We start from the raw sequence: 27,644 nt of genomic DNA on the forward strand, positions 1-27,644 counted from the left end.
CAGTGCCTCATAGGCCAATGGAAGGCCCGTAGCTGCTGGCTGTGCTTGTCAGGTCACAGCAGTCCTATTTCCTGATAGGCCCGTGGAAGGCCTCTGTCTGCTGGCTGCCTTTTGAGGTCACATTTGTCTCTGTACCTTCTAGGGCAATGGCAGGCCTCTGGCTCCTCGCTGTGCTTGTGAGGTCACAGCAGCCTCCTTTTCCTGTAGGCCAGAGGGATGCCAATGGCTGCTTGGTGTGCTTGTGAGGTCACAGCTGCCTGCGTGCCTCATAGGCCAGTGGCAGGCCCGTAGCTGCTGGCTTTACTTGTTAGGTGAAATCAGCCTGAGTGTCTTATATGGCAGTGGCAGAGGCCTGGCTGCTGGCCGCGTTTTCAGGTCACATTTGTCTCTGTACCTCATAGGGCAGTGGCAGGCCCCTGGCTGCTGGCTGTGCTTGTGAGGTCACAGCAGTGCTATTGCCTGGTAGGTCAGTGGCAGGCCAATGGCTGCTTGCCATCCTTTTGAGTTCACAGCAGTCTGAGTTACCGATAGGCAAGTGGCAGGCCTCTGGGTGCTGGCTGTTTTTGTGAGGTCACAGCAGCCTCAGTGCCTCATAGGCCAGCGGCAGGCTCATGGCTGCTGACTGTGCTTGTGAGGGCAGAGAAGCCTCAGTGCCCTATAGGGCAGTGGCAGGCCCATAGCTGCTGGCTCGGCTTGTGAGGTCAGAGCAGTCCTATGTCCTGATAGGCCCGTGGCAGGCCCCTGTCTGCTGGCTGCCTTTTGACGTCACATTTGTCTCTGTACCTTCTAGGGCAATGGCAGGCCTCTGGCTCCTCGCTGTGCTTGTGAGGTCACAGCAGCCTCCTTTTCCTGTAGGCCAGAGGGATGCCAATGGCTGCTTGGTGTGCTTGTGAGGTCACAGCTGCCTGCGTGCCTCATAGGCCAGTGGCAGGCCCGTAGCTGCTGGCTGTGCTTTTCAGGTCACAGCAGTCCTATTGCCTGATAGGCCCGTGGAAGGCCCCTGTCTGCTGGCTGCCTTTTGAGGTCACGTTTGCCTCTGTACCTTGTAGTGCAATGGCAGGCCTCTGGCTCTTCGCTGTGCTTGTGAGGTCACAGCAGCCTCAGTGCCCTATAGGGCAGTGGCAGGCCCCTCGCTGCTGGCTTTACTTGTTAGGTGAAATCAGCCTGAGTGTCTTATATGGCAGTGGCAGAGGCCTGGCTGCTGGCCGCGTTTTCAGGTCACATTTGTCTCTGTACCTCATAGGGCAGTGGCAGGCCCCTGGCTGCTGGCTGTGCTTGTGAGGTCACAGCAGTGCTATTGCCTGGTAGGTCAGTGGCAGGCCAATGGCTGCTTGCCATCCTTTTGAGTTCACAGCAGTCTGAGTTACCGATAGGCAAGTGGCAGGCCTCTGGGTGCTGGCTGTTTTTGTGAGGTCACAGCAGCCTCAGTGCCTCATAGGCCAGCGGCAGGCTCATGGCTGCTGACTGTGCTTGTGAGGGCAGAGAAGCCTCAGTGCCCTATAGGGCAGTGGCAGGCCCATAGCTGCTGGCTCGGCTTGTGAGGTCAGAGCAGTCCTATGTCCTGATAGGCCCGTGGCAGGCCCCTGTCTGCTGGCTGCCTTTTGACGTCACATTTGTCTCTGTACCTTATAGGGCAGTGGGAGCCCCCTGGCTGCTCGCTGTGCTTGTGAGGACACATCAGCCTCCTTTTCCTGTAGGCCAGTGGCAGACCCATAGCTGCTGGCTGTGCTTGTGAGGTCACAGCACCCTCAGTGCCTCAAAGGGCAGTGGCAGGCTTCTGGCTGCTGGCTGTGCTTGTGAGGTCATAGCACCCTCCGTGCCTCCTAGGCCAGTGGCAGACTAATGGCCGCTGGCTGTGCTTGTGCGGTCACAGCAGCCTCACTGCCTCATAGGGCGGTAGCAGGCTCATGGCTGCTGGCTGTGCTTGTGAGGTCACAGCAGCCTCCGTGCCTCATAGGCCAGTGGCAGGCTCATGGCTGCTGGCTGTGCTTGTGAGGTCACAGCAGCCTCCGTGCTTCCTAGGCCAGTTGCAGGCTGATGGCTGCTTTCTGGGCTTCTGAAGTCAGAGCAACCTTAGTGTCTCATTGGTTACTGGCAAGCGCCCCCTGCTGCCTCTGCTTGTGAGGTCACAGCAGCCTCCGTTCCCTATAGGCCAATGGGAGGCCCATAGCTTCTGGATGTGCTTGTAAGGTCACAACAGTCCTATTTCCTGATAGGCCCGTGGAAGGCCCCTGTCTGCTGGCTGCCTTTTGAGGTCACATTTGTCTCTGTACCTTATAGGGCAATGGCAGGCCTCTGGCTCCTCGCTGTGCTTGTGAGGTCACAGCAGCCTCCCTGCCCTATAGGGCAGTGGCAGGCCCATAGCTGCTGCCTGGGCTCGTGAGGTCACAGCATCCTCAGTGTCTTACAGGCCAGTGGCAGGCCCCTGGCTGCTGGCTGTGCTTGTGAGGTCACAGAAGCCTCCCTGCCCTTGAGGCCAGTGTCAGGCCCCTGGCTGCTGGCTGTGCTTGTCAGGTCAGAGAAGCCTCAGTGCCCTTTATGGCAGTGGCAGGCCCGTGACAGTGTGCTGTGCTTGTGAGGTCAGAGCAGTGTCAGTGCCTCATTGGGCCATGGAAGGCCAATGGCTGCTGGCTGTGTTTGTGAGGTAACATCAGCCTCCGTTCCCTATAGGCCAGTGGCAGGCCCTTCACTGCTGGCTGTGCTTGTGAGGTCACAGCAGCCTCAGTGCCTGATAGGCCAGTGGCAGGCCCCTGGCTGCTTGGCTGTGCTTCTGAGGTCACAGCAGCCTCAGTGCTTCACAGGCCAGTGGCAGGCCCCTGGCTGCTGGCTGTGCTTGTGAGGTCACAGCAGCCTCTGTGCCCTATAGGGCAGTGGCAGGCCCCTGGCTGTTTGCTGTGCTTGTGAGGTCACAGCAGTCTGAGTGCCTGATAGGCCAGTGCGAGGCCATTGGCTGCTGGCTGTCCTTTTGAGGTCACGGCAGTCCTATTGCCTGATAGGCCAGTGGCAGGCCTCTGCATGCTGGCTGCATTTTGAGGTCACCTTTGTCTCAGTGCCTCATCAGGCAGTGGGATGCCCATGGCTGCTGACTCTGCTTGTGAGCTCACAGAAGTACCAGTGCCTGACAGGCCACTGGCAGGCCCCTGGCGGCTTCCTGTCCTTGTGAGGTCACATGAGCCTCTGTGTCTGATAGGGCAGTGGAAGGTGTTGTAGAGGCCTGCAAGTGCCTTTTTTTGCGGTGCAGGGGCCACCGAGTGCCTTTTTTTGTGGTGCAGGGCCCTCCAAGTGCCTTTTTTTGCAGTGCAGGGGCCTCAGGGTGCCTTTTTTTGCAGTGCAGGGGCCTCAGGGTGCCTTTTTTTCTGCGGTGCAGGGGCTTCGGAGTGCCTTTTTTTGTGGTGCAGGGGCTTCGGAGTGCCTTTTTTTGTGGTGCAGGGGCTTCGGAGTGCCTTTTTTTGTGGTGCAGGGGCCTCCAAGTGCCTTTATTTCCAGTGTACAGGCCTGCAAGTGCCTCTTTTTCCAGTGCAGGAGCCTCCGAGTGCCTTTTTTGGTGGTGCAGGGCCCTCCAAGTGCCTTGTTTCACATTGTAGCAGCCCCCGAGTGCCTTTTATTTTGCTGTATAGGCCACTGAATGGATTTTCTTGTGGTTCAGGGGCCTCCGAGTGCTGTTATTTTGGGGGGTGTGGTCCTCCATGTACCTTTTTTTTGCGGTGTAGTGGCCCCGAGTGCCTTTTCTTGTGCTGCAGGGGCCTCCGAGTGCCTTCTTTTGTGGTGCAGGGCCCTCCAAGTGCCTTTGTTTCTGGTGCAGGGGCCTCCGAGTGCCTTTTTTTGCATTGTAGCAGCCCCCAAGTGCCTTTTTTTGTGCTGTAGGGGCCTCCGAGTGCCTTTTTTTGTGCTGTAGGGGCAGCCGAGTGCCTTTTTTTGTGGTGTGGTGCTCTAAGTGCCTTTCTTTTGTGCTGTAGGGGCCTCTGAGTGCATTTTTTTTTGCGGTGCACTGGCCTCCAAGTGCCCTGTTTTTCAGTGCACTGGCCTCCGAGTGCCTTTTTTTGCAGTGCAGGGGCTACTGAGTGCCTTTTTTTGCGGTGCAGGGGCTACTGAGTGCCTTTTTTTGCAGTGTAGTAGCCTCCAAGTGCCTTTTTTTGCAATGTGGGGGCCACCGAGTGCCTTTTTTTGCGGTGAAGGGCCCTCCGAGTGCCTTTTTTTGCAGTGTAGGGGCCTCCGAGTGCCTTCTTTCGTGGTGCAGGGGCCTCCGAGTGCCTTTATATCCGGTGTACAGGCCTGCAAGTGCCTCTTTTTCCAGTGCAGGAGCCTCCGAGTGCTTTTTTTTTGTGGTGCAGGGCCCTCTGAGTGCCTTTTTTCGCGTTGTAGCAGCCTCCGAGTGCCTTTTTTTGCATTTTAGCAGCCACCAAGTGCCTTTTTTTGTGTTGTAGGGGCCACTGAGTGCCTTTTTTTGTGGTGTAGGGGCAGCCGAGTGCCTTTTTATGTGGTGTGGTCCTCCGAGTGCCTTTCTTTTGTTGTGTCGAGGCCTCTGGGTGCTTTTTTTTTTTTTTGCAGTGTAGCGGCCTCCGAGTGCCTTTTTTTGCGGTGTGGAGGCCTCCGAGTGCCTTTTTTTGCGGTGTGGAGGCCTCTGAGTGCCTTTTTTTGCAATGCAGGGGCCTCAGGGTGCATTTTTTTGCTGTGCATGGGCTTCAGGGTGCATTTTTTTGCAGTGTAGTAGCCTCCAAGTGCCTTTTTTTGTGGTGCTGGGGCCTCCAAGTGCCTTTATTTCCAGTGTACAGGCCTGCAAGTGCCTCTTTTTCCAGTGCAGGGGCCGCCAAGTGCCTTTATTTCCAGTGTACAGGCCTGCAAGTGGCTCTTTTCCCAGTGTAGGGGCAGCCGAGTGCCTTTTTTTGCGGTGCAGGGGCCTCAGGGTGCATTTTTTTGCAGTGTAGTAGCCTCCAAGTGCCTTTTTTTGCAATGTAGGGGCTTCGGAGTGCCTTTTTTTGTGGTGCAGGGGCCTCCGAGTGCCTTTATTTCCAGTGTACAGGCCTGCAAGTGCCTCTTTTTCCAGTGCAGGGGCCTCCGAGTGCCTTTTTTGGTGGTGCAGGGCCCTCCAAGTGCCTTGTTTCACATTGTAGCAGCCCCCAAGTGCCTTTTTTTGTGCTGTACGGGCAGCCGAGTGCCTTTTTTTGTGGTGTGGTGCTCCAAGTGCCTTTCTTTTGTGCTGTAGGGGCCTCTGAGTGCATTTTTTTTTGCGGTGCACTGGCCTCCAAGTGCCCTGTTTTTCAGTGCACTGGCCTCCGAGTGCCTTTTTTTGCGGTGCAGGGGCTACCGAGTGCCTTTTTTTGCAGTGTAGTAGCCTCCAAGTGCCTTTTTTTGCAGTGTAGTAGCCTCCGAGTGCCTTCTTTTGTGGTGCAGGGGCCTCCAAGTGCCTTTATATCCAGTGTACAGGCCTACAAGTGCCTCTTTTTCCAGTGCAGGAGCCTCCGAGTGCTTTTTTTGTGGTGCAGGGCCCTCTAAGTGCCTTTTTTTGCGTTGTAGCAGCCTCCGAGTTCCTTTCTTTCTGGTGCAGGGGCCTCCGAGTGCCTTTTTTTGCATTGTAGCAGCCTCCGAGTGCCTTTTCTTGTGCTGTAGGGGCCTCCGAGTGCCTTTTTTTGTGGTGTAGGGGCAGCCGAGTGCCTTTTTTTGCAGTGCAGGGGCCTCAGGGTGCATTTTTTTGCAGTGTAGTAGCCTCCAAGTGCCTTTTTTTGCAATGTAGGAGCTTCGGAGTGCCTTTTTTTGTGGTGCAGGGGCCTCCAAGTGTCTTTATTTCCAGTGTACAGGCCTGCAAGTGCCTCTTTTTCCAGTGCAGGAGCCTCCGAGTGCCTTTTTTGGTGGTGCAGGGCCCTCCAAGTGCCTTGTTTCACATTGTAGCAGCCCCCGAGTGCCTTTTATTTTGCTGTATAGGCCACTGAATGCCTTTTCTTGTGGTTCAGGGGCCTCCGAGTGCTGTTATTTTGGGGGGTGTGGTCCTCCATGTACCTTTTTTTTGCGGTGTAGTGGCCCCGAGTGCCTTTTCTTGTGGTGCAGGGGCCTCCGAGTGCCTTCTTTTGTGGTGCAAGGCCCTCCGAGTTCCTTTCTTTCTGGTGCAGGGGCCTCCGAGTGCCTTTTTTTGCATTGTAGCAGCCCCCAAGTGCCTTTTTTTGTGCTGCAGGGGCCTCCGAGTGCCTTTTTTTGTGGTGTAGGGGCAGCCGAGTGCCTTTTTTTGTGGTGTGGTGCTCCAAGTGCCTTTCTTTTGTGCTGTAGGGGCCTCTGAGTGCATTTTTTTTTGCGGTGCACTGGCCTCCAAGTGCCCTGTTTTTCAGTGCACTGGCCTCCGAGTGCCTTTTTTTGCAGTGCAGGGGCTACTGAGTGCCTTTTTTTGCGGTGCAGGGGCTACTGAGTGCCTTTTTTTGCAGTGTAGTAGCCTCCAAGTGCCTTTTTTTGCAATGTGGGGGCCACCGAGTGCCTTTTTTTGCGGTGAAGGGCCCTCCGAGTGCCTTTTTTTGCAGTGTAGGGGCCTCCGAGTGCCTTCTTTCGTGGTGCAGGGGCCTCCGAGTGCCTTTATATCCGGTGTACAGGCCTGCAAGTGCCTCTTTTTCCAGTGCAGGAGCCTCCGAGTGCTTTTTTGTTGTGGTGCAGGGCCCTCTGAGTGCCTTTTTTCGCATTGTAGCAGCCTCCGAGTGCCTTTTTTTGCATTTTAGCAGCCACCAAGTGCCTTTTTTTGTGCTGTAGGGGCCACTGAGTGCCTTTTCTTGTGGTGTAGGGGCAGCCGAGTGCCTTTTTATGTGGTGTGGTCCTCCGAGTGCCTTTCTTTTGTTGTGTCGAGGCCTCTGGGTGCTTATTTTTTTTTTTTGCAGTGTAGCGGCCTCCAAGTGCCTTTTTTTGCGGCGTGGAGGCCTCCGAGTGCCTTTTTTGGCAATGCAGGGGCCTCAGGGTGCCTTTTTTTGCTGTGCATGGGCTTCAGGGTGCATTTTTTTTGCAGTGTAGTAGCCTCCAAGTGCCTTTTTTTGCAATGTAGGGGCTTCGTGGTGCCTTTTTTTGTGGTGCTGGGGCCTCAGAGTGCCTTTATTTCCAGTGTACAGGCCTGCAAGTGCCTCTTTTTCTAGTGCAGGGGCCGCCGAGTGCCTTTATTTCCAGTGTACAGGCCTGCAAGTGCCCCTTTTCCCAGTGCAGGGGCCTCCGAGTGCCTTTTTTGGTGGTGCTGGGCCCTCAGAGTGCCTTGTTTCGCATTGTAGCAGCCCCCGAGTGCCTTTTATTGTGCTGTAGGGGCCACCGAGTGCCTTTTCTTGTGGTTCAGGGGCCTCCGAGTGCCTTTTCTTTTGTGGTGCAGGGCCCTCCAAGTGCCTTTGTTTCTTGTGCAGGGGCCTCCGAGTGCCTTTTTTTGCATTGTAGCAGCCCCCAAGTGCCTTTTTTTGTGCTGTAGGGGCAGCAGAGTGCCTTTTTTTGTGGTGCAGGGGCCTCCAAGTGCCTTGTTTCACATTGTAGCAGCCCCCGAGTGCCTTTTATTTTGCTGTATAGGCCACTGAATGCCTTTTCTTGTGGTTCAGGGGCCTCCGAGTGCTGTTATTTTGGGGGGTGTGGTCCTCCATGTACCTTTTTTTTGCGGTGTAGTGGCCCCGAGTGCCTTTTCTTGTGGTGCAGGGGCCTCCGAGTGCCTTCTTTTGTGGTGCAGGGCCCTCCGAGTTCCTTTCTTTCTGGTGCAGGGGCCTCCGAGTGCCTTTTTTTGCATTGTAGCAGCCCCCAAGTGCCTTTTTTTGTGCTGTAGGGGCAGCCGAGTGCCTTTTTTTGTGGTGTGGTGCTCCAAGTGCCTTTCTTTTGTGCTGTAGGGGCCTCTGAGTGCATTTTTTTTTGCGGTGCACTGGCCTCCGAGTGCCTTTTTTTTGCAGTGCAGGGGCTACTGAGTGCCTTTTTTTGCAGTGTAGTAGCCTCCAAGTGCCTTTCTTGGCAGTGTAGGGGTCTCCGAGTGCCTTCTTTTGTGGTGCAGGGGCTTCCAAGTGCCTTTATATCCGGTGTACAGGCCTACTAGTGCCTCTTTTTCCAGTGCAGGAGCCTCCGAGTGCTTTTTTTGTGGTGCAGGGCCCTCTGAGTGCCTTTTTTCGCGTTGTAGCAGCCTCCGAGTGCCTTTTTTTGCATTTTAGCAGCCACCAAGTGCCTTTTTTTGTGCTGTAGGGGCCACTGAGTACCTTATCTTGTGGTGTAGGGGCAGCCGAGTGCCTCTTTTTCCAGTGTAGGGGCAGCCGAGTGCCTTTTTTTGTGGTGTGGTCCTCCGAGTGCCTTTCTTTTGTGGTGTCGAGGCCTCTGGGTGCATTTTTTTTTTGCGGTGTGGAGGCCTCCGAGTGCCTTTTTTTGCGGTGTGGAGGCCTCCGAGTGCCTTTTTTTGCAATGCAGGGGCCTCAGGGTGCATTTTTTTGCTGTGCATGGGCTTCAGGGTGCATTTTTTTGCAGTGTAGTAGCCTCCAAGTGCCTTTTTTTGCAATGTGGGGGCCACCGAGTGCCTTTCTTGGTGGTGTAGGGGCCTCTGAGTGCCTTCTTTTGTGGTGCAGGAGCCTCCGAGTGCTTTTTTTGGTGGTGCTGGGCCCTCTGAGTGCCTTGTTTCACGTTGTAGCAGCCCCCGAGTGCCTTTTATTGTGCTGTAGGGTCCACCGAGTGGCTTTTCTTGTGGTTCAGAGGCCACCGAGTGCCTTTTCTTGTGGTTCAGTGGCCTCTGAGTGCCTTTTTTCACATTGTAGCAGCCCCCAAGTGCCTTTTTTTGTGCTGTAGGGGCCTCCGAGTGCCTTTTTTTCCAGCGCAGGGGCAGCCGAGTGCCTTTCTCTGCGGTGTAGCGGCCTCCAAGTGCCTTTTTTTCTGGTGTACAGGCCTGCAATGCCTCTTTTTCCAGTGCAGGAGCCTCTGAGTGCTTCTTTTGGTGGTGCCGGGCCCTCCGAGTGCCTTGTTTCACATTGTAGTCACCCCCGAGTGCCTTTTTTTGCAGTGTAGGGGCCACTGAGTGCCTTTTTCTGGGGTGTAGAGGCCTCCGAGTGCCTGTTTTCCCAGTGTAAGGGCAGCTGAGTGCCTTTTTTTTGTGCTGCAGGGCCCTCTGAGTGCCTTTCTTTCTGGTGTAGGGGCATCGGAGTGCCTGTTTTCGCATTGTAGCAGCCCCCGAGTGCCTTTTTTTGTGGTGTTGGGGCCACCGAGTGCCTTTTTTTGCCGTGCATGGTCCTCCGAGTGCCTTTTTTGCAGTGTATTAGCCTCCAAGTGCCTTTTTTTGTGATGCAGCGGCCTCCGAGTGCCTTTTCTTGTGGTTCACTGTTCTCCGGGTGCCTGTTTTTATGGTGCAGGGGCCTCCGAGTGCCTTTGTTTGAGGTGCACTGCTGTCTGAGTGCCTTTTGTTTGCAGTGAAGGGGCATCTAAGTGCCTTTTTTTCCGGCCTAGCGGCCTCCAAGTGCCTATTTTTGCGATGCAGGCTCCCAAAGTGCCTTTTTTTCCAGTATAGTGTCCTGCATGTGCATATTTTTGCAGTGCATCGCCTCCTAGTGCCCTTTTTTCCCAGTGCTCATGCCTCCAAGTGCCTTTTTTTCTGTTATGGTCCTTCAACGTTCTGTGATATCACTTTACCCTCTGCCTGAAATGATATTGTCAGGTCCACCACTGCTGGATGAGATAGTCATGTCACTTCTGCCTCACAGCCTGGTAGGCCAGTCAGGCCCATCAGTCCTTGCTCTGCTTGTGAGGTTGCTGCTGCCTCTGTGCTTGATAGGCCAGTGGCAGGGCCATGCCTCCTGACTGGGCTTGTGAGGATACTTGTGTCTCCATGCCAAAAAGGGCAGTGGCAGGCCCATGGTTGCTGGTTGTGTCTTATGATGTCACTTTGACCTGCATGCCATTGCATGCATGGCATGCATGGGCATGCACTGCCACGCCCATGGCTGCTGGTCTGCTTGGGTGTTCCCTTCTTTCTCCGTGCTTGATGCGTGATGGCAGGCCCGTAGCTGCTGGCTGTGCTTGTGAGGTCACAGCAGTCCTGTTGCCTGATAGGCCAGTGACAGCTCCATGCCTGCTGGTTGCGTTATGAGGTCATGTTTGTCTCGGGGCCTCATAGGGCAGTTGAATGCCTATGCCTGCTGGCCGTGCTTGTGAGGTCACAGCAGTCCTGTTGCCTGATATGCCAGTTCGAGGCCAATGACTGCTGGGTGGGCTTGTGAGGTCAGAGAAGCCTCAGTGTCCTATAGGGCAGTGGCAGGCCCATAGCTGCTGGGTGGGCTTGTGAGATCACAGCAGCCTCCATGCCCTTTAGGGCAGTGGCAGGCCCCTGACTGTTTACTGTGATTCTGAGTTGACAGCAGCATCAGCACCTGATCGGGAAGTTGGAGGCCGATGGCTGCTCTCTGTGCTTGTCAGGTCACAGCAGCCTCAGTGCCTCATAGGCCAGTGGCAGACCCACAGCTGCTGGCTGTGCTCGTCAGGTCAGAGAAGCCTCAGTGTCTTATAGGGCAGTGGCAGGCCCCTGGCTGCTGGCCGCGTTTTCAGGTCACATTTGTCTCTGTACCTCATAGGGCAGTGGCAGGCCCCTGGCTGCTGGCTGTGCTTGTGAGGTCACAGCAGTCCTATTGGCTGATAGGTCAGTGGCAGGCCAATGGCTGCTGGCTGTCCTTTTGAGGTCACAGCAGTCCTGTTGCCTGACAGGCCAGTGGCAGGCCCTTGGCTGCTGGCTTTGCTTGTGAGGTCAAAGCAGCCTCAGTGCCTCATAGGCCAGTGGCAGACCCACAGCTGCTGGCTTTGCTTGTGAGGTCACAGCAGCCTCAGTGTCTTATAGGGCAGTGGCAGGCCCCTGGCTGCTGGCCGCATTTTCAGGTCACATTTGTCTCTGTACCTCATAGGGCAGTGGCAGGCCACTGGCTGCTGGCTGTGCTTGTGAGGTCACAGCAGTCCTGTTGCCTGATAGGCCAGTGGGATGCCCATAGCTGCTGGCTGTGCTTGTCAGATCATAACACTCCTACAGCCTGATAGGCCAGCAGCAGGCCCCTGGCTGCTGACTGTGCTTCTGAGGTCACAGCAGCCTCAGTGCCTCATAGGCCAGTGGCAGGCCCATAGCTGCTGGCTGTGCTTGTTAGGTCATAGCAGCCTCAGTGCCTCATAGGCCAATGGAAGGCCCGTAGCTGCTGGCTGTGCTTGTCAGGTCACAGCAGTCCTATTTCCTGATAGGCCCGTGGAAGGCCTCTGTCTGCTGGCTGCCTTTTGAGGTCACATTTGTCTCTGTACCTCATAGGGCAGTGGCAGGCCACTGGCTGCTGGCTGTGCTTGTGAGGTCACAGCAGTCCTATTGCCTGATAGGTCAGTGGCAGGCCCATGGCTGCTGGTTGCCTTTTGAGGTCACCTTTGTCTCTGTGCCTCATTGGCCAGTGGGAGGCCAATGGCTGCTGGCTTTGCTTGTCATGTTACGGAAGTACCAGTGCCTGATGGGCCAGTGACAGCTCCATGCCTGCTGGCTGCGTTATGAGGTCACGTTCGTCTCGGGGCCTCATAGGGCAGTTGGATGCCCATGCCTACTGGCCATGCTTGTGAGGTCACAGCAGCCTCAGTGCCTCAAAGGGCAGTGGCAGGCTTCTGGCTGCTGGCTGTGCTTGTGCGGTCACAGCAGCCTCACTGCCTCATAGGGCGGTAGCAGGCTCATGGCTGCTGGCTGTGCTTGTGAGGTCACAGCAGCCTCCGTGCCTCATAGGCCAGTGGCAGGCTCATGGCTGCTGGCTGTGCTTGTGAGGTCACAGCAGCCTCCGTGCTTCCTAGGCCAGTTGCAGGCTGATGGCTGCTTTCTGGGCTTCTGAAGTCAGAGCAACCTTAGTGTCTCATTGGTTACTGGCAAGCGCCCCCTGCTGCCTCTGCTTGTGAGGTCACAGCAGCCTCAGTGCCTCATAGGCCAGGGGCAGGCCCCTGGCTGCTCGCTGTGCTTGTGAGGACACAGCAGCCTCCGTTCCCTATAGGCCAATGGGAGGCCCATAGCTTCTGGATGTGCTTTTCAGGTCACAGCAGTCCTATTTCCTGATAGGCCCGTGGAAGGCCCCTGTCTGCTGGCTGCCTTTTGAGGTCACATTTGTCTCTGTACCTTCTAGGGCAATGGCAGGCCTCTGGCTCCTCGCTGTGCTTGTGAGGTCACAGCAGCCTCCCTGCCCTATAGGGCAGTGGCAGGCCCATAGCTGCTGCCTGGGCTCGTGAGGTCACAGCATCCTCAGTGTCTTACAGGCCAGTGTCAGGCCCCTGGCTGCTGGCTGTGCTTGTCAGGTCAGAGAAGCCTCAGTGCCCTTTATGGCAGTGGCAGGCCCGTGACAGTGTGCTGTGCTTGTGAGGTCAGAGCAGTGTCAGCGCCTCATTGGGCCGTGGAAGGCCAATGGCTGCTGGCTGTGTTTGTGAGGCTGGCTGTGCTTGTGAGGTCACAGCAGCCTCAGTGCTTCACAGGCCAGTGGCAGGCCCCTGTCTGCTTGGCTGTGCTTCTGAGGTCACAGCAGCCTCAGTGCTTCACAGGCCAGTGGCAGGCCCCTGGCTGCTGGCTGTGCTTGTCAGGTCACAGCAGCCTCTGTGCCCTATAGGGCAGTGGCAGGCCCCTGGCTGTTTGCTGTGCTTGTGAGGTCACAGCAGTCTGAGTGCCTGATAGGCCAGTGCGAGGCCATTGGCTGCTGGCTGTCCTTTTGAGGTCACGGCAGTCCTATTTCCTGATAGGCCAGTGGCAGGCCTCTGCATGCTGGCTGCATTTTGAGGTCACCTTTGTCTCAGTGCCTCATCAGGCAGTGGGATGCCCATGGCTGCTGACTCTGCTTGTGAGCTCACAGAAGTACCAGTGCCTGACAGGCCACTGGCAGGCCCCTGGCGGCTTCCTGTCCTTGTGAGGTCACATGAGCCTCTGTGTCTGATAGGGCAGTGGAAGGTGTTGTAGAGGCCTGCAAGTGCCTTTTTTTGCGGTGCAGGGGCCACCGAGTGCCTTTTTTTGCGGTGCAGGGGCCACCGAGTGCCTTTTTTTCTGCGGTGCAGGGGCTTCGGAGTGCCTTTTTTTGCGGTGCACTGGCCTCCAAGTGCCCTGTTTTTCAGTGCACTGGCCTCCGAGTGCCTTTTTTTGCAGTGCAGGGGCTACTGAGTGCCTTTTTTTGCAGTGTAGTAGCCTCCAAGTGCCTTTTTTTGCAATTTTGGGGCCACCGAGTGCCTTTTTTTGCGGTGAAGGGCCCTCCAAGTGCCTTTTTTTGCAGTGTAGGGGCCTCCGAGTGCCTTCTTTTGTGGTGCAGGGGCCTCCAAGTGCCTTTATATCCGGTGTACAGGCCTGCAAGTGCCTCTTTTTCCAGTGCAGGAGCCTCCGAGTGCTTTTTTTTTGTGGTGCAGGGCCCTCTGAGTGCCTTTTTTCGCGTTGTAGCAGCCTCCGAGTGCCTTTTTTTGCATTTTAGCAGCCACCAAGTGCCTTTTTTTGTGCTGTAGGGGCCTCCGAGTGCCTTTTTTTGTGGTGTAGGGGCAGCCGAGTGCCTTTTTGTGTGGTGTGGTCCTCCGAGTGCCTTTCTTTTGTTGTGTCGAGGCCTCTGGGTGCTTTTTTTTTTTTTTTTTTGCAGTGTAGCGGCCTCCAAGTGCCTTTTTTTGCGGTGTGGAGGCCTCTGAGTGCCTTTTTTTGCAATGCAGGGGCCTCAGGGTGCATTTTTTTGCTGTGCATGGGCTTCAGGGTGCATTTTTTTGCAATGTAGTAGCCTCCAAGTGCCTTTTTTTGCAATGTAGGGGCTTCCGAGTGCCTTTTTTTGTGGTGCTGGGGCCTCCAAGTGCCTTTATTTCCAGTGTACAGGCCTGCAAGTGCCTCTTTTTCCAGTGCAGGGGCCGCCAAGTGCCTTTATTTCCAGTGTACAGGCCTGCAAGTGGCTCTTTTCCCAGTGTAGGGGCCTCCGAGTGCCTTCTTTCGTGGTGCAGGGGCCTCCGAGTGCCTTTATATCTGGTGTACAGGCCTGCAAGTGCCTCTTTTTCCAGTGCAGGAGCCTCCGAGTGCTTTTTTGTTGTGGTGCAGGGCCCTCTGAGTGCCTTTTTTCGCATTGTAGCAGCCTCCGAGTGCCTTTTTTTGCATTTTAGCAGCCACCAAGTGCCTTTTTTTGTGCTGTAGGGGCCACTGAGTGCCTTTTCTTGTGGTGTAGGGTCAGCCGAGTGCCTTTTTATGTGGTGTGGTCCTCCAAGTGCCTTTCTTTTGTGGTGTCGAGGCCTCTGGGTGCTTATTTTTTTTTTTGCAGTGTAGCGGCCTCCAAGTGCCTTTTTTTGCGGCGTGGAGGCCTCCGAGTGCCTTTTTTGGCAATGCAGGGGCCTCAGGGTGCCTTTTTTTGCTGTGCATGGGCTTCAGGGTGCCTTTTTTTGCAATGTAGGGGCTTCGTGGTGCCTTTTTTTGTGGTGCTGGGGCCTCAGAGTGCCTTTATTTCCAGTGTACAGGCCTGCAAGTGCCTCTTTTTCCAGTGCAGGGGCCGCCAAGTGCCTTTATTTCCAGTGTACAGGCCTGCAAGTGGCTCTTTTCCCAGTGCAGGGGCCTCCGAGTGCCTTTTTTGGTGGTGCTGGGCCCTCCAAGTGCCTTTTTTCGCATTGTAGCAGCCCCCGAGTGCCTTTTATTTTGCTGTATAGGCCACTGAATGCCTTTTCTTGTGGTTCAGGGGCCTCCGAGTGCTGTTATTTTGGGGGGTGTGGTCCTCCATGTACCTTTTTTTTGCGGTGTAGTGGCCCCGAGTGCCTTTTCTTGTGGTGCAGGGGCCTCCAAGTGCCTTCTTTTGTGGTGCAGGGCCCTCCGAGTTCCTTTCTTTCTGGTGCAGGGGCCTCCGAGTGCCTTTTTTTGCATTGTAGCAGCCCCCAAGTGCCTTTTTCTGTGCTGTAGGGGCAGCCGAGTGCCTTTTTTTGTGGTGTGGTGCTCCAAGTGCCTTTCTTTTGTGCTGTAGGGGCCTCTGAGTGCATTTTTTTTTGCGGTGCACTGGCCTCCAAGTGCCCTGTTTTTCAGTGCACTGGCCTCCGAGTGCCTTTTTTTGCGGTGCAGGGGCTACCGAGTGCCTTTATATCCGGTGTACAGGCCTGCAAGTGCCTCTTTTTCCAGTGCAGGAGCCTCCGAGTGCTTTTTTTGTGGTGCAGGGCCCTCTGAGTGCCTTTTTTCGCGTTGTAGCAGCCTCCGAGTGCCTTTTCTTGTGGTGCAGGGGCCTCCGAGTGCCTTCTTTTGTGGTGCAGGGCCCTCCGAGTTCCTTTCTTTCTGGTGCAGGGGCCTCCGAGTGCCTTTTTTTGCATTGTAGCAGCCCCCAAGTGCCTTTTTTTGTGCTGTAGGGGCCTCCGAGTGCCTTTTTTTGTGGTGTAGGGGCAGCCGAGTGCCTTTTTTTGCAGTGCAGGGGCCTCAGGGTGCATTTTTTTGCAGTGTAGTAGCCTCCAAGTGCCTTTTTTTGCAATGTAGGGGCTTCGGAGTGCCTTTTTTTGTGGTGCAGGGGCCTCCAAGTGCCTTTATTTCCAGTGTACAGGCCTGCAAGTGCCTCTTTTTCCAGTGCAGGAGCCTCCGAGTGCCTTTTTTGGTGGTGCAGGGCCCTCCAAGTGCCTTGTTTCACATTGTAGCAGCCCCCGAGTGCCTTTTATTTTGCCGTATAGGCCACTGAATGGATTTTCTTGTGGTTAGGGGGCCTCCGAGTGCTGTTATTTTGGGGGGTGTGGTCCTCCATGTACCTTTTTTTTGCGGTGTAGTGGCCCCGAGTGCCTTTTCTTGTGGTGCAGGGGCCTCCGAGTGCCTTCTTTTGTGGTGCAGGGCCCTCCGAGTTCCTTTCTTTCTGGTGCAGGGGCCTCCGAGTGCCTTCTTTTGCATTGTAGCAGCCCCCAAGTGCCTTTTTTTGTGCTGTAGGGGCCTCCGAGTGCCTTTTTTTGTGCTGTAGGGGCAGCCGAGTGCCTTTTTTTGTGGTGTGGTGCTCCAAGTGCCTTTCTTTTGTGCTGTAGGGGCCTCTGAGTGCATTTTTTTTTGCAGTGCACTGGCCTCCAAGTGCCCTGTTTTTCAGTGCACTGGCCTCCGAGTGCCTTTTTTTGCAGTGCAGGGGCTACTGAGTGCCTTTTTTTGCGGTGCAGGGCCCTCTGAGTGCCTTTTTTCGCGTTGTAGCAGCCTCCGAGTGCCTTTTTTTGCATTTTAGCAGCCACCAAGTGCCTTTTATTGTGCTGTAGGGGCCACTGAGTGCCTTTTCTTGTGGTGTAGGGGCAGCCGAGTGCCTTTTTATGTGGTGTGGTCCTCCGAGTGCCTTTCTTTTGTGGTGTCGAGGCCTCTGGGTGCTTATTTTTTTTTTTTTGCAGTGTAGCGGCCTCCAAGTGCCTTTTTTTGCGGCGTGGAGGCCTCCGAGTGCCTTTTTTGGCAATGCAGGGGCCTCAGGGTGCCTTTTTTTGCTGTGCATGGGCTTCAGGGTGCATTTTTTTGCAGTGTAGTAGCCTCCAAGTGCCTTTTTTTGCAATGTAGGGGCTTCGTGGTGCCTTTTTTTGTGGTGCTGGGGCCTCAGAGTGCCTTTATTTCCAGTGTACAGGCCTGCAAGTGCCTCTTTTTCCAGTGCAGGGGCCGCCAAGTGCCTTTATTTCCAGTGTACAGGCCTGCAAGTGGCTCTTTTCCCAGTGCAGGGGCCTCCGAGTGCCTTTTTTGGTGGTGCTGGGCCCTCAGAGTGCCTTGTTTCGCATTGTAGCAGCCCCCGAGTGCCTTTTATTGTGCTGTAGGGGCCACCGAGTGCCTTTTCTTGTGGGTCAGGGGCCTCCGAGTGCCTTCTTTTGTGGTGCAGGGCCCTCCAAGTGCCTTTTTTTGTGCTGTAGGGGCCTCCGAGTGCCTTTTTTTGTGGTGTAGGGGCAGCAGAGTGCCTTTTTTTGCGGTGCAGGGGCCTCCGAGTGCCTTCTTTTGTGGTGCAGGGCCCTCCAAGTGCCTTTTTCTGCGGTGCAGGGGCTTCGGAGTGCCTTTTTTTGTGGTGCAGGGGCCTCCAAGTGCCTTTATTTCCAGTGTACAGGCCTGCAAGTGCCTCTTTTTCCAGTGCAGGAGCCTCCGAGTGCCTTTTTTGGTGGTGCAGGGCCCTCCAAGTGCCTTGTTTCACATTGTAGCAGCCCCCGAGTGCCTTTTATTTTGCTGTATAGGCCACTGAATGCCTTTTCTTGTGGTTCAGGGGCCTCCGAGTGCTGTTATTTTGGGGGGTGTGGTCCTCCATGTACCTTTTTTTTGCGGTGTAGTGGCCCCGAGTGCCTTTTCTTGTGGTGCAGGGGCCTCCGAGTGCCTTCTTTTGTGGTGCAGGGCCCTCCGAGTTCCTTCCTTTCTGGTGCAGGGGCCTCCGAGTGCCTTTTTTTGCATTGTAGCAGCCCCCAAGTGCCTTTTTTTGTGCTGTAGGGGCAGCCAAGTGCTTTTTTTTGCGGTGTGGTGCTCCAAGTGCCTTTCTTTTGTGCTGTAGGGGCCTCTGAGTGCACTTTTTTTTGCGGTGCACTGGCCTCCAAGTGCCCTGTTTTTCAGTGCACTGGCCTCCAAGTGCCTTTTTTTGCGGTGCAGGGGCTACCGAGTGCCTTTTTTTGCAGTGCAGGGGCTACTGAGTGCCTTTTTTTGCGGTGCAGGGGCTACTGAGTGCCTTTTTTTGCAGTGTAGTAGCCTCCAAGTGCCTTTTTTGGCAGTGTACGGGCCTCCAAGTGCCTTCTTTTGTGGTGCAGGGGCCTCCAAGTGCCTTTATATCCGGTGTACAGGCCTACTAGTGCCTCTTTTTCCAGTGCAGGAGCCTCTGAGTGCTTTTTTTGTGGTGCAGGGCCCTCTGAGTGCCTTTTTTCGCGTTGTAGCAGCCTCCGAGTGCCTTTTTTTGCATTTTAGCAGCCACCAAGTGCCTTTTTTTGTGCTGTAGGGGCCACTGAGTACCTTATCTTGTGGTGTAGGGGCAGCCGAGTGGCTCTTTTTCCAGTGTAGGGGCAGCCGAGTGCCTTTTTTTGTGGTGTGGTCCTCCGAGTGCCTTTCTTTTGTGGTGTCGAGGCCTCTGGGTGCATTTTTTTTTTTGCGGTTTGGAGGCCTCCGAGTGCCTTTTTTTGCGGTGTGGAGGCCTCCGAGTGCCTTTTTTTGCAATGCAGGGGCCTCAGGGTGCATTTTTTTGCTGTGCATGGGCTTCAGGGTGCATTTTTTTGCAGTGTAGTAGCCTCCAAGTGCCTTTTTTTGCAATGTGGGGGCCACCGAGTGCCTTTCTTGGTGGTGTAGGGGCCTCTGAGTGCCTTCTTTTGTGGTGCAGGAGCCTCCGAGTGCTTTTTTTGGTGGTGCTGGGCCCTCTGAGTGCCTTGTTTCACGTTGTAGCAGCCCCCGAGTGCCTTTTATTGTGCTGTAGGGTCCACCGAGTGGCTTTTCTTGTGGTTCAGAGGCCACCGAGTGCCTTTTCTTGTGGTTCAGGGGCCTCTGAGTGCCTTTTTTCACATTGTAGCAGCCCCCGAGTGCGTTTTTTTGTGCTGTAGGAGCCACCGAGTGCCTTTTCTTGTGGTTCAGTGGCCTCTGAGTGCCTTTTTTCACATTGTAGCAGCCCCCAAGTGCCTTTTTTTGTGCTGTAGGGGCCTCCGAGTGCCTTTTTTTCCAGCGCAGGGGCAGCCGAGTGCCTTTCTCTGCGGTGTAGCGGCCTCCAAGTGCCTTTTTTTCTGGTGTACAGGCCTGCAATGCCTCTTTTTCCAGTGCAGGAGCCTCTGAGTGCTTCTTTTGGTGGTGCCGGGCCCTCCGAGTGCCTTGTTTCACATTGTAGTCACCCCCGAGTGCCTTTTTTTGCAGTGTAGGGGCCACTGAGTGCCTTTTTCTGGGGTGTAGAGGCCTCCGAGTGCCTGTTTTCCCAGTGTAAGGGCAGCTGAGTGCCTTTTTTTTGTGCTGCAGGGCCCTCTGAGTGCCTTTCTTTCTGGTGTAGGGGCATCGGAGTGCCTGTTTTCGCATTGTAGCAGCCCCCGAGTGCCTTTTTTTGTGGTGTTGGGGCCACCGAGTGCCTTTTTTTTGCCGTGCATGGTCCTCCGAGTGCCTTTTTTGCAGTGTATTAGCCTCCAAGTGCCTTTTTTTGTGATGCAGCGGCCTCCGAGTGCCTTTTCTTGTGGTTCACTGTTCTCCGGGTGCCTGTTTTTATGGTGCAGGGGCCTCCGAGTGCCTTTGTTTGAGGTGCACTGCTGTCTGAGTGCCTTTTGTTTGCAGTGAAGGGGCATCTAAGTGCCTTTTTTTCCGGCCTAGCGGCCTCCAAGTGCCTATTTTTGCGATGCAGGCTCCCAAAGTGCCTTTTTTTCCAGTATAGTGTCCTGCATGTGCATATTTTTGCAGTGCATCGCCTCCTAGTGCCCTTTTTTCCCAGTGCTCATGCCTCCAAGTGCCTTTTTTTCTGTTATGGTCCTTCAACGTTCTGTGATATCACTTTACCCTCTGCCTGAAATGATATTGTCAGGTCCACCACTGCTGGATGAGATAGTCATGTCACTTCTGCCTCACGGCCTGGTAGGCCAGTCAGGCCCATCAGTCCTTGCTCTGCTTGTGAGGTTGCTGCTGCCTCTGTGCTTGATAGGCCAGTGGCAGGGCCATGCCTCCTGACTGGGCTTGTGAGGATACTTGTGTCTCCATGCCAAAAAGGGCAGTGGCAGGCCCATGGTTGCTGGTTGTGTCTTATGATGTCACTTTGACCTGCATGCCATTGCATGCATGGCATGCATGGGCATGCACTGCCACGCCCATGGCTGCTGGTCTGCTTGGGTGTTCCCTTCTTTCTCCGTGCTTGATGCGTGATGGCAGGCCCGTAGCTGCTGGCTGTGCTTGTGAGGTCACAGCAGTCCTGTTGCCTGATAGGCCAGTGACAGCTCCATGCCTGCTGGTTGCGTTATGAGGTCATGTTTGTCTCGGGGCCTCATAGGGCAGTTGAATGCCTATGCCTGCTGGCCGTGCTTGTGAGGTCACAGCAGTCCTGTTGCCTGATATGCCAGTTCGAGGCCAATGACTGCTGGGTGGGCTTGTGAGGTCAGAGAAGCCTCAGTGTCCTATAGGGCAGTGGCAGGCCCATAGCTGCTGGGTGGGCTTGTGAGATCACAGCAGCCTCCATGCCCTTTAGGGCAGTGGCAGGCCCCTGACTGTTTACTGTGATTCTGAGTTGACAGCAGCATCAGCACCTGATCGGGAAGTTGGAGGCCGATGGCTGCTCTCTGTGCTTGTCAGGTCACAGCAGCCTCAGTGCCTCATAGGCCAGTGGCAGACCCACAGCTGCTGGCTGTGCTCGTCAGGTCAGAGAAGCCTCAGTGTCTTATAGGGCAGTGGCAGGCCCCTGGCTGCTGGCCGCGTTTTCAGGTCACATTTGTCTCTGTACCTCATAGGGCAGTGGCAGGCCCCTGGCTGCTGGCTGTGCTTGTGAGGTCACAGCAGTCCTATTGGCTGATAGGTCAGTGGCAGGCCAATGGCTGCTGGCTGTCCTTTTGAGGTCACAGCAGTCCTGTTGCCTGACAGGCCAGTGGCAGGCCCTTGGCTGCTGGCTTTGCTTGTGAGGTCAAAGCAGCCTCAGTGCCTCATAGGCCAGTGGCAGACCCACAGCTGCTGGCTTTGCTTGTGAGGTCACAGCAGCCTCAGTGTCTTATAGGGCAGTGGCAGGCCCCTGGCTGCTGGCCGCATTTTCAGGTCACATTTGTCTCTGTACCTCATAGGGCAGTGGCAGGCCACTGGCTGCTGGCTGTGCTTGTGAGGTCACAGCAGTCCTGTTGCCTGATAGGCCAGTGGGATGCCCATAGCTGCTGGCTGTGCTTGTCAGATCATAACACTCCTACAGCCTGATAGGCCAGCAGCAGGCCCCTGGCTGCTGACTGTGCTTCTGAGGTCACAGCAGCCTCAGTGCCTCATAGGCCAGTGGCAGGCCCATAGCTGCTGGCTGTGCTTGTTAGGTCATAGCAGCCTCAGTGCCTCATAGGCCAATGGAAGGCCCGTAGCTGCTGGCTGTGCTTGTCAGGTCACAGCAGTCCTATTTCCTGATAGGCCCGTGGAAGGCCTCTGTCTGCTGGCTGCCTTTTGAGGTCACATTTGTCTCTGTACCTCATAGGGCAGTGGCAGGCCACTGGCTGCTGGCTGTGCTTGTGAGGTCACAGCAGTCCTATTGCCTGATAGGTCAGTGGCAGGCCCATGGCTGCTGGTTGCCTTTTGAGGTCACCTTTGTCTCTGTGCCTCATTGGCCAGTGGGAGGCCAATGGCTGCTGGCTTTGCTTGTCATGTTACGGAAGTACCAGTGCCTGATGGGCCAGTGACAGCTCCATGCCTGCTGGCTGCGTTATGAGGTCACGTTCGTCTCGGGGCCTCATAGGGCAGTTGGATGCCCATGCCTACTGGCCATGCTTGTGAGGTCACAGCAGCCTCAGTGCCTCAAAGGGCAGTGGCAGGCTTCTGGCTGCTGGCTGTGCTTGTGCGGTCACAGCAGCCTCACTGCCTCATAGGGCGGTAGCAGGCTCATGGCTGCTGGCTGTGCTTGTGAGGTCACAGCAGCCTCCGTGCCTCATAGGCCAGTGGCAGGCTCATGGCTGCTGGCTGTGCTTGTGAGGTCACAGCAGCCTCCGTGCTTCCTAGGCCAGTTGCAGGCTGATGGCTGCTTTCTGGGCTTCTGAAGTCAGAGCAACCTTAGTGTCTCATTGGTTACTGGCAAGCGCCCCCTGCTGCCTCTGCTTGTGAGGTCACAGCAGCCTCAGTGCCTCATAGGCCAGGGGCAGGCCCCTGGCTGCTCGCTGTGCTTGTGAGGACACAGCAGCCTCCGTTCCCTATAGGCCAATGGGAGGCCCATAGCTTCTGGATGTGCTTTTCAGGTCACAGCAGTCCTATTTCCTGATAGGCCCGTGGAAGGCCCCTGTCTGCTGGCTGCCTTTTGAGGTCACATTTGTCTCTGTACCTTCTAGGGCAATGGCAGGCCTCTGGCTCCTCGCTGTGCTTGTGAGGTCACAGCAGCCTCCCTGCCCTATAGGGCAGTGGCAGGCCCATAGCTGCTGCCTGGGCTCGTGAGGTCACAGCATCCTCAGTGTCTTACAGGCCAGTGTCAGGCCCCTGGCTGCTGGCTGTGCTTGTCAGGTCAGAGAAGCCTCAGTGCCCTTTATGGCAGTGGCAGGCCCGTGACAGTGTGCTGTGCTTGTGAGGTCAGAGCAGTGTCAGCGCCTCATTGGGCCGTGGAAGGCCAATGGCTGCTGGCTGTGTTTGTGAGGTAACATCAGCCTCCGTTCCCTATAGGCCAGTGGCAGGCCCTTCACTGCTGGCTGTGCTTGTGAGGTCACAGCAGCCTCAGTGCCTGATAGGCCAGTGGCAGGCCCCTGTCTGCTTGGCTGTGCTTCTGAGGTCACAGCAGCCTCAGTGCTTCACAGGCCAGTGGCAGGCCCCTGGCTGCTTGGCTGTGCTTCTGAGGTCACAGCAGCCTCAGTGCTTCACAGGCCAGTGGCAGGCCCCTGGCTGCTGGCTGTGCTTGTCAGGTCACAGCAGCCTCTGTGCCCTATAGGGCAGTGGCAGGCCCCTGGCTGTTTGCTGTGCTTGTGAGGTCACAGCAGTCTGAGTGCCTGATAGGCCAGTGCGAGGCCATTGGCTGCTGGCTGTCCTTTTGAGGTCACGGCAGTCCTATTTCCTGATAGGCCAGTGGCAGGCCTCTGCATGCTGGCTGCATTTTGAGGTCACCTTTGTCTCAGTGCCTCATCAGGCAGTGGGATGCCCATGGCTGCTGACTCTGCTTGTGAGCTCACAGAAGTACCAGTGCCTGACAGGCCACTGGCAGGCCCCTGGCGGCTTCCTGTCCTTGTGAGGTCACATGAGCCTCTGTGTCTGATAGGGCAGTGGAAGGTGTTGTAGAGGCCTGCAAGTGCCTTTTTTTGCGGTGCAGGGGCCACCGAGTGCCTTTTTTTGTGGTGCAGGGGCCACCGAGTGCCTTTTTTTCTGCGGTGCAGGGGCTTCGGAGTGCCTTTTTTTGCGGTGCACTGGCCTCCAAGTGCCCTGTTTTTCAGTGCACTGGCCTCCGAGTGCCTTTTTTTGCAGTGCAGGGGCTACTGAGTGCCTTTTTTTGCGGTGCAGGGGCTACTGAGTGCCTTTTTTTGCAGTGTAGTAGCCTCCAAGTGCCTTTTTTTGCAATTTTGGGGCCACCGAGTGCCTTTTTTTGCGGTGAAGGGCCCTCCAAGTGCCTTTTTTTGCAGTGTAGGGGCCTCCGAGTGCCTTCTTTTGTGGTGCAGGGGCCTCCAAGTGCCTTTATATCCGGTGTACAGGCCTGCAAGTGCCTCTTTTTCCAGTGCAGGAGCCTCCGAGTGCTTTTTTTTTGTGGTGCAGGGCCCTCTGAGTGCCTTTTTTCGCGTTGTAGCAGCCTCCGAGTGCCTTTTTTTGCATTTTAGCAGCCACCAAGTGCCTTTTTTTGTGCTGTAGGGGCCTCCGAGTGCCTTTTTTTGTGGTGTAGGGGCAGCCGAGTGCCTTTTTGTGTGGTGTGGTCCTCCGAGTGCCTTTCTTTTGTTGTGTCGAGGCCTCTGGGTGCTTTTTTTTTTTTTTTTTTTGCAGTGTAGCGGCCTCCAAGTGCCTTTTTTTGCGGTGTGGAGGCCTCTGAGTGCCTTTTTTTGCAATGCAGGGGCCTCAGGGTGCATTTTTTTGCTGTGCATGGGCTTCAGGTGCATTTTTTTGCAATGTAGTAGCCTCCAAGTGCCTTTTTTTGCAATGTAGGGGCTTCCGAGTGCCTTTTTTTGTGGTGCTGGGGCCTCCAAGTGCCTTTATTTCCAGTGTACAGGCCTGCAAGTGCCTCTTTTTCCAGTGCAGGGGCCGCCAAGTGCCTTTATTTCCAGTGTACAGGCCTGCAAGTGGCTCTTTTCCCAGTGCAGGGGCCTCCGAGTGCCTTCTTTCGTGGTGCAGGGGCCTCCGAGTGCCTTTATATCTGGTGTACAGGCCTGCAAGTGCCTCTTTTTCCAGTGCAGGAGCCTCCGAGTGCTTTTTTGTTGTGGTGCAGGGCCCTCTGAGTGCCTTTTTTCGCATTGTAGCAGCCTCCGAGTGCCTTTTTTTGCATTTTAGCAGCCACCAAGTGCCTTTTTTTGTGCTGTAGGGGCCACTGAGTGCCTTTTCTTGTGGTGTAGGGTCAGCCGAGTGCCTTTTTATGTGGTGTGGTCCTCCAAGTGCCTTTCTTTTGTGGTGTCGAGGCCTCTGGGTGCTTATTTTTTTTTTTGCAGTGTAGCGGCCTCCAAGTGCCTTTTTTTGCGGCGTGGAGGCCTCCGAGTGCCTTTTTTGGCAATGCAGGGGCCTCAGGGTGCATTTTTTTGCTGTGCATGGGCTTCAGGGTGCCTTTTTTTGCAATGTAGGGGCTTCGTGGTGCCTTTTTTTGTGGTGCTGGGGCCTCAGAGTGCCTTTATTTCCAGTGTACAGGCCTGCAAGTGCCTCTTTTTCCAGTGCAGGGGCCGCCAAGTGCCTTTATTTCCAGTGTACAGGCCTGCAAGTGGCTCTTTTCCCAGTGCAGGGGCCTCCGAGTGCCTTTTTTGGTGGTGCTGGGCCCTCCAAGTGCCTTTTTTCGCATTGTAGCAGCCCCCGAGTGCCTTTTATTTTGCTGTATAGGCCACTGAATGCCTTTTCTTGTGGTTCAGGGGCCTCCGAGTGCTGTTATTTTGGGGGGTGTGGTCCTCCATGTACCTTTTTTTTGCGGTGTAGTGGCCCCGAGTGCCTTTTCTTGTGGTGCAGGGGCCTCCAAGTGCCTTCTTTTGTGGTGCAGGGCCCTCCGAGTTCCTTTCTTTCTGGTGCAGGGGCCTCCGAGTGCCTTTTTTTGCATTGTAGCAGCCCCCAAGTGCCTTTTTCTGTGCTGTAGGGGCAGCCGAGTGCCTTTTTTTGTGGTGTGGTGCTCCAAGTGCCTTTCTTTTGTGCTGTAGGGGCCTCTGAGTGCATTTTTTTTTGCGGTGCACTGGCCTCCAAGTGCCCTGTTTTTCAGTGCACTGGCCTCCGAGTGCCTTTTTTTGCGGTGCAGGGGCTACAGAGTGCCTTTATATCCGGTGTACAGGCCTGCAAGTGCCTCTTTTTCCAGTGCAGGAGCCTCCGAGTGCTTTTTTTGTGGTGCAGGGCCCTCTGAGTGCCTTTTTTCGCGTTGTAGCAGCCTCCGAGTGCCTTTTCTTGTGGTGCAGGGGCCTCCGAGTGCCTTCTTTTGTGGTGCAGGGCCCTCCGAGTTCCTTTCTTTCTGGTGCAGGGGCCTCCGAGTGCCTTTTTTTGCATTGTAGCAGCCCCCAAGTGCCTTTTTTTGTGGTGTAGGGGCAGCCGAGTGCCTTTTTTTGCAGTGCAGGGGCAGCCGAGTGCCTTTTTTTGCAGTGCAGGGGCCTCAGGGTGCATTTTTTTGCAGTGTAGTAGCCTCCAAGTGCCTTTTTTTGCAATGTAGGGGCTTCGGAGTGCCTTTTTTTGTGGTGCAGGGGCCTCCAAGTGCCTTTATTTCCAGTGTACAGGCCTGCAAGTGCCTCTTTTTCCAGTGCAGGATCCTCCGAGTGCCTTTTTTGGTGGTGCAGGGCCCTCCAAGTGCCTTGTTTCACATTGTAGCAGCCCCCGAGTGCCTTTTATTTTGCCGTATAGGCCACTGAATGGATTTTCTTGTGGTTCAGGGGCCTCCGAGTGCTGTTATTTTGGGGGGTGTGGTCCTCCATGTACCTTTTTTTTGCGGTGTAGTGGCCCCGAGTGCCTTTTCTTGTGGTGCAGGGGCCTCCGAGTGCCTTCTTTTGTGGTGCAGGGCCCTCCGAGTTCCTTTCTTTCTGGTGCAGGGGCCTCCGAGTGCCTTCTTTTGCATTGTAGCAGCCCCCAAGTGCCTTTTTTTGTGCTGTAGGGGCCTCCGAGTGCCTTTTTTTGTGCTGTAGGGGCAGCCGAGTGCCTTTTTTTGTGGTGTGGTGCTCCAAGTGCCTTTCTTTTGTGCTGTAGGGGCCTCTGAGTGCATTTTTTTTTGCAGTGCACTGGCCTCCAAGTGCCCTGTTTTTCAGTGCACTGGCCTCCGAGTGCCTTTTTTTGCAGTGCAGGGGCTACTGAGTGCCTTTTTTTGCGGTGCAGGGCCCTCTGAGTGCCTTTTTTCGCGTTGTAGCAGCCTCCGAGTGCCTTTTTTTGCATTTTAGCAGCCACCAAGTGCCTTTTATTGTGCTGTAGGGGCCACTGAGTGCCTTTTCTTGTGGTGTAGGGGCAGCCGAGTGCCTTTTTATGTGGTGTGGTCCTCCGAGTGCCTTTCTTTTGTGGTGTCGAGGCCTCTGGGTGCTTTTTTTTTTTTTTTTTTGCAGTGTAGCGGCCTCCAAGTGCCTTTTTTTGCGGCGTGGAGGCCTCCGAGTGCCTTTTTTGGCAATGCAGGGGCCTCAGGGTGCCTTTTTTTGCTGTGCATGGGCTTCAGGGTGCATTTTTTTTGCAGTGTAGTAGCCTCCAAGTGCCTTTTTTTGCAATGTAGGGGCTTCGTGGTGCCTTTTTTTGTGGTGCTGGGGCCTCAGAGTGCCTTTATTTCCAGTGTACAGGCCTGCAAGTGCCTCTTTTTCCAGTGCAGGGGCCGCCAAGTGCCTTTATTTCCAGTGTACAGGCCTGCAAGTGGCTCTTTTCCCAGTGCAGGGGCCTCCGAGTGCCTTTTTTGGTGGTGCTGGGCCCTCAGAGTGCCTTGTTTCGCATTGTAGCAGCCCCCGAGTGCCTTTTATTGTGCTGTAGGGGCCACCGAGTGCCTTTTCTTGTGGGTCAGGGGCCTCCGAGTGCCTTCTTTTGTGGTGCAGGGCCCTCCAAGTGCCTTTTTTTGTGCTGTAGGGGCCTCCGAGTGCCTTTTTTTGTGGAGTAGGGGCAGCAGAGTGCCTTTTTTTGCGGTGCAGGGGCCTCCGAGTGCCTTCTTTTGTGGTGCAGGGCCCTCCAAGTGCCTTTTTCTGCGGTGCAGGGGCTTCGGAGTGCCTTTTTTTGTGGTGCAGGGGCCTCCAAGTGCCTTTATTTCCAGTGTACAGGCCTGCAAGTGCCTCTTTTTCCAGTGCAGGAGCCTCCGAGTGCCTTTTTTGGTGGTGCAGGGCCCTCCAAGTGCCTTTTTTCACATTGTAGCAGCCCCCGAGTGCCTTTTATTTTGCTGTATAGGCCACTGAATGCCTTTTCTTGTGGTTCAGGGGCCTCTGAGTGCTGTTATTTTGGGGGGTGTGGTCCTCCATGTACCTTTTTTTTGCGGTGTAGTGGCCCCGAGTGCCTTTTCTTGTGGTGCAGGGGCCTCCGAGTGCCTTCTTTTGTGGTGCAGGGCCCTCCGAGTTCCTTCCTTTCTGGTGCAGGGGCCTCCGAGTGCCTTTTTTTGCATTGTAGCAGCCCCCAAGTGCCTTTTTTTGTGCTGTAGGGGCAGCCAAGTGCTTTTTTTTGCGGTGTGGTGCTCCAAGTGCCTTTCTTTTGTGCTGTAGGGGCCTCTGAGTGCATTTTTTTTTGCGGTGCACTGGCCTCCAAGTGCCCTGTTTTTCAGTGCACTGGCCTCCAAGTGCCTTTTTTTGCGGTGCAGGGGCTACCGAGTGCCTTTTTTTGCAGTGCAGGGGCTACTGAGTGCCTTTTTTTGCAGTGCAGGGGCTACTGAGTGCCTTTTTTTGCAGTGTAGTAGCCTCCAAGTGCCTTTTTTGGCAGTGTACGGGCCTCCGAGTGCCTTCTTTTGTGGTGCAGGGGCCTCCAAGTGCCTTTATATGCGGTGTACAGGCCTACTAGTGCCTCTTTTTCCAGTGCAGGAGCCTCTGAGTGCTTTTTTTGTGGTGCAGGGCCCTCT

This window comes from Dromaius novaehollandiae, chromosome 18, assembly GCF_036370855.1.
Source record: "Dromaius novaehollandiae isolate bDroNov1 chromosome 18, bDroNov1.hap1, whole genome shotgun sequence".
Taxonomy (NCBI): domain Eukaryota; kingdom Metazoa; phylum Chordata; class Aves; order Casuariiformes; family Dromaiidae; genus Dromaius; species Dromaius novaehollandiae.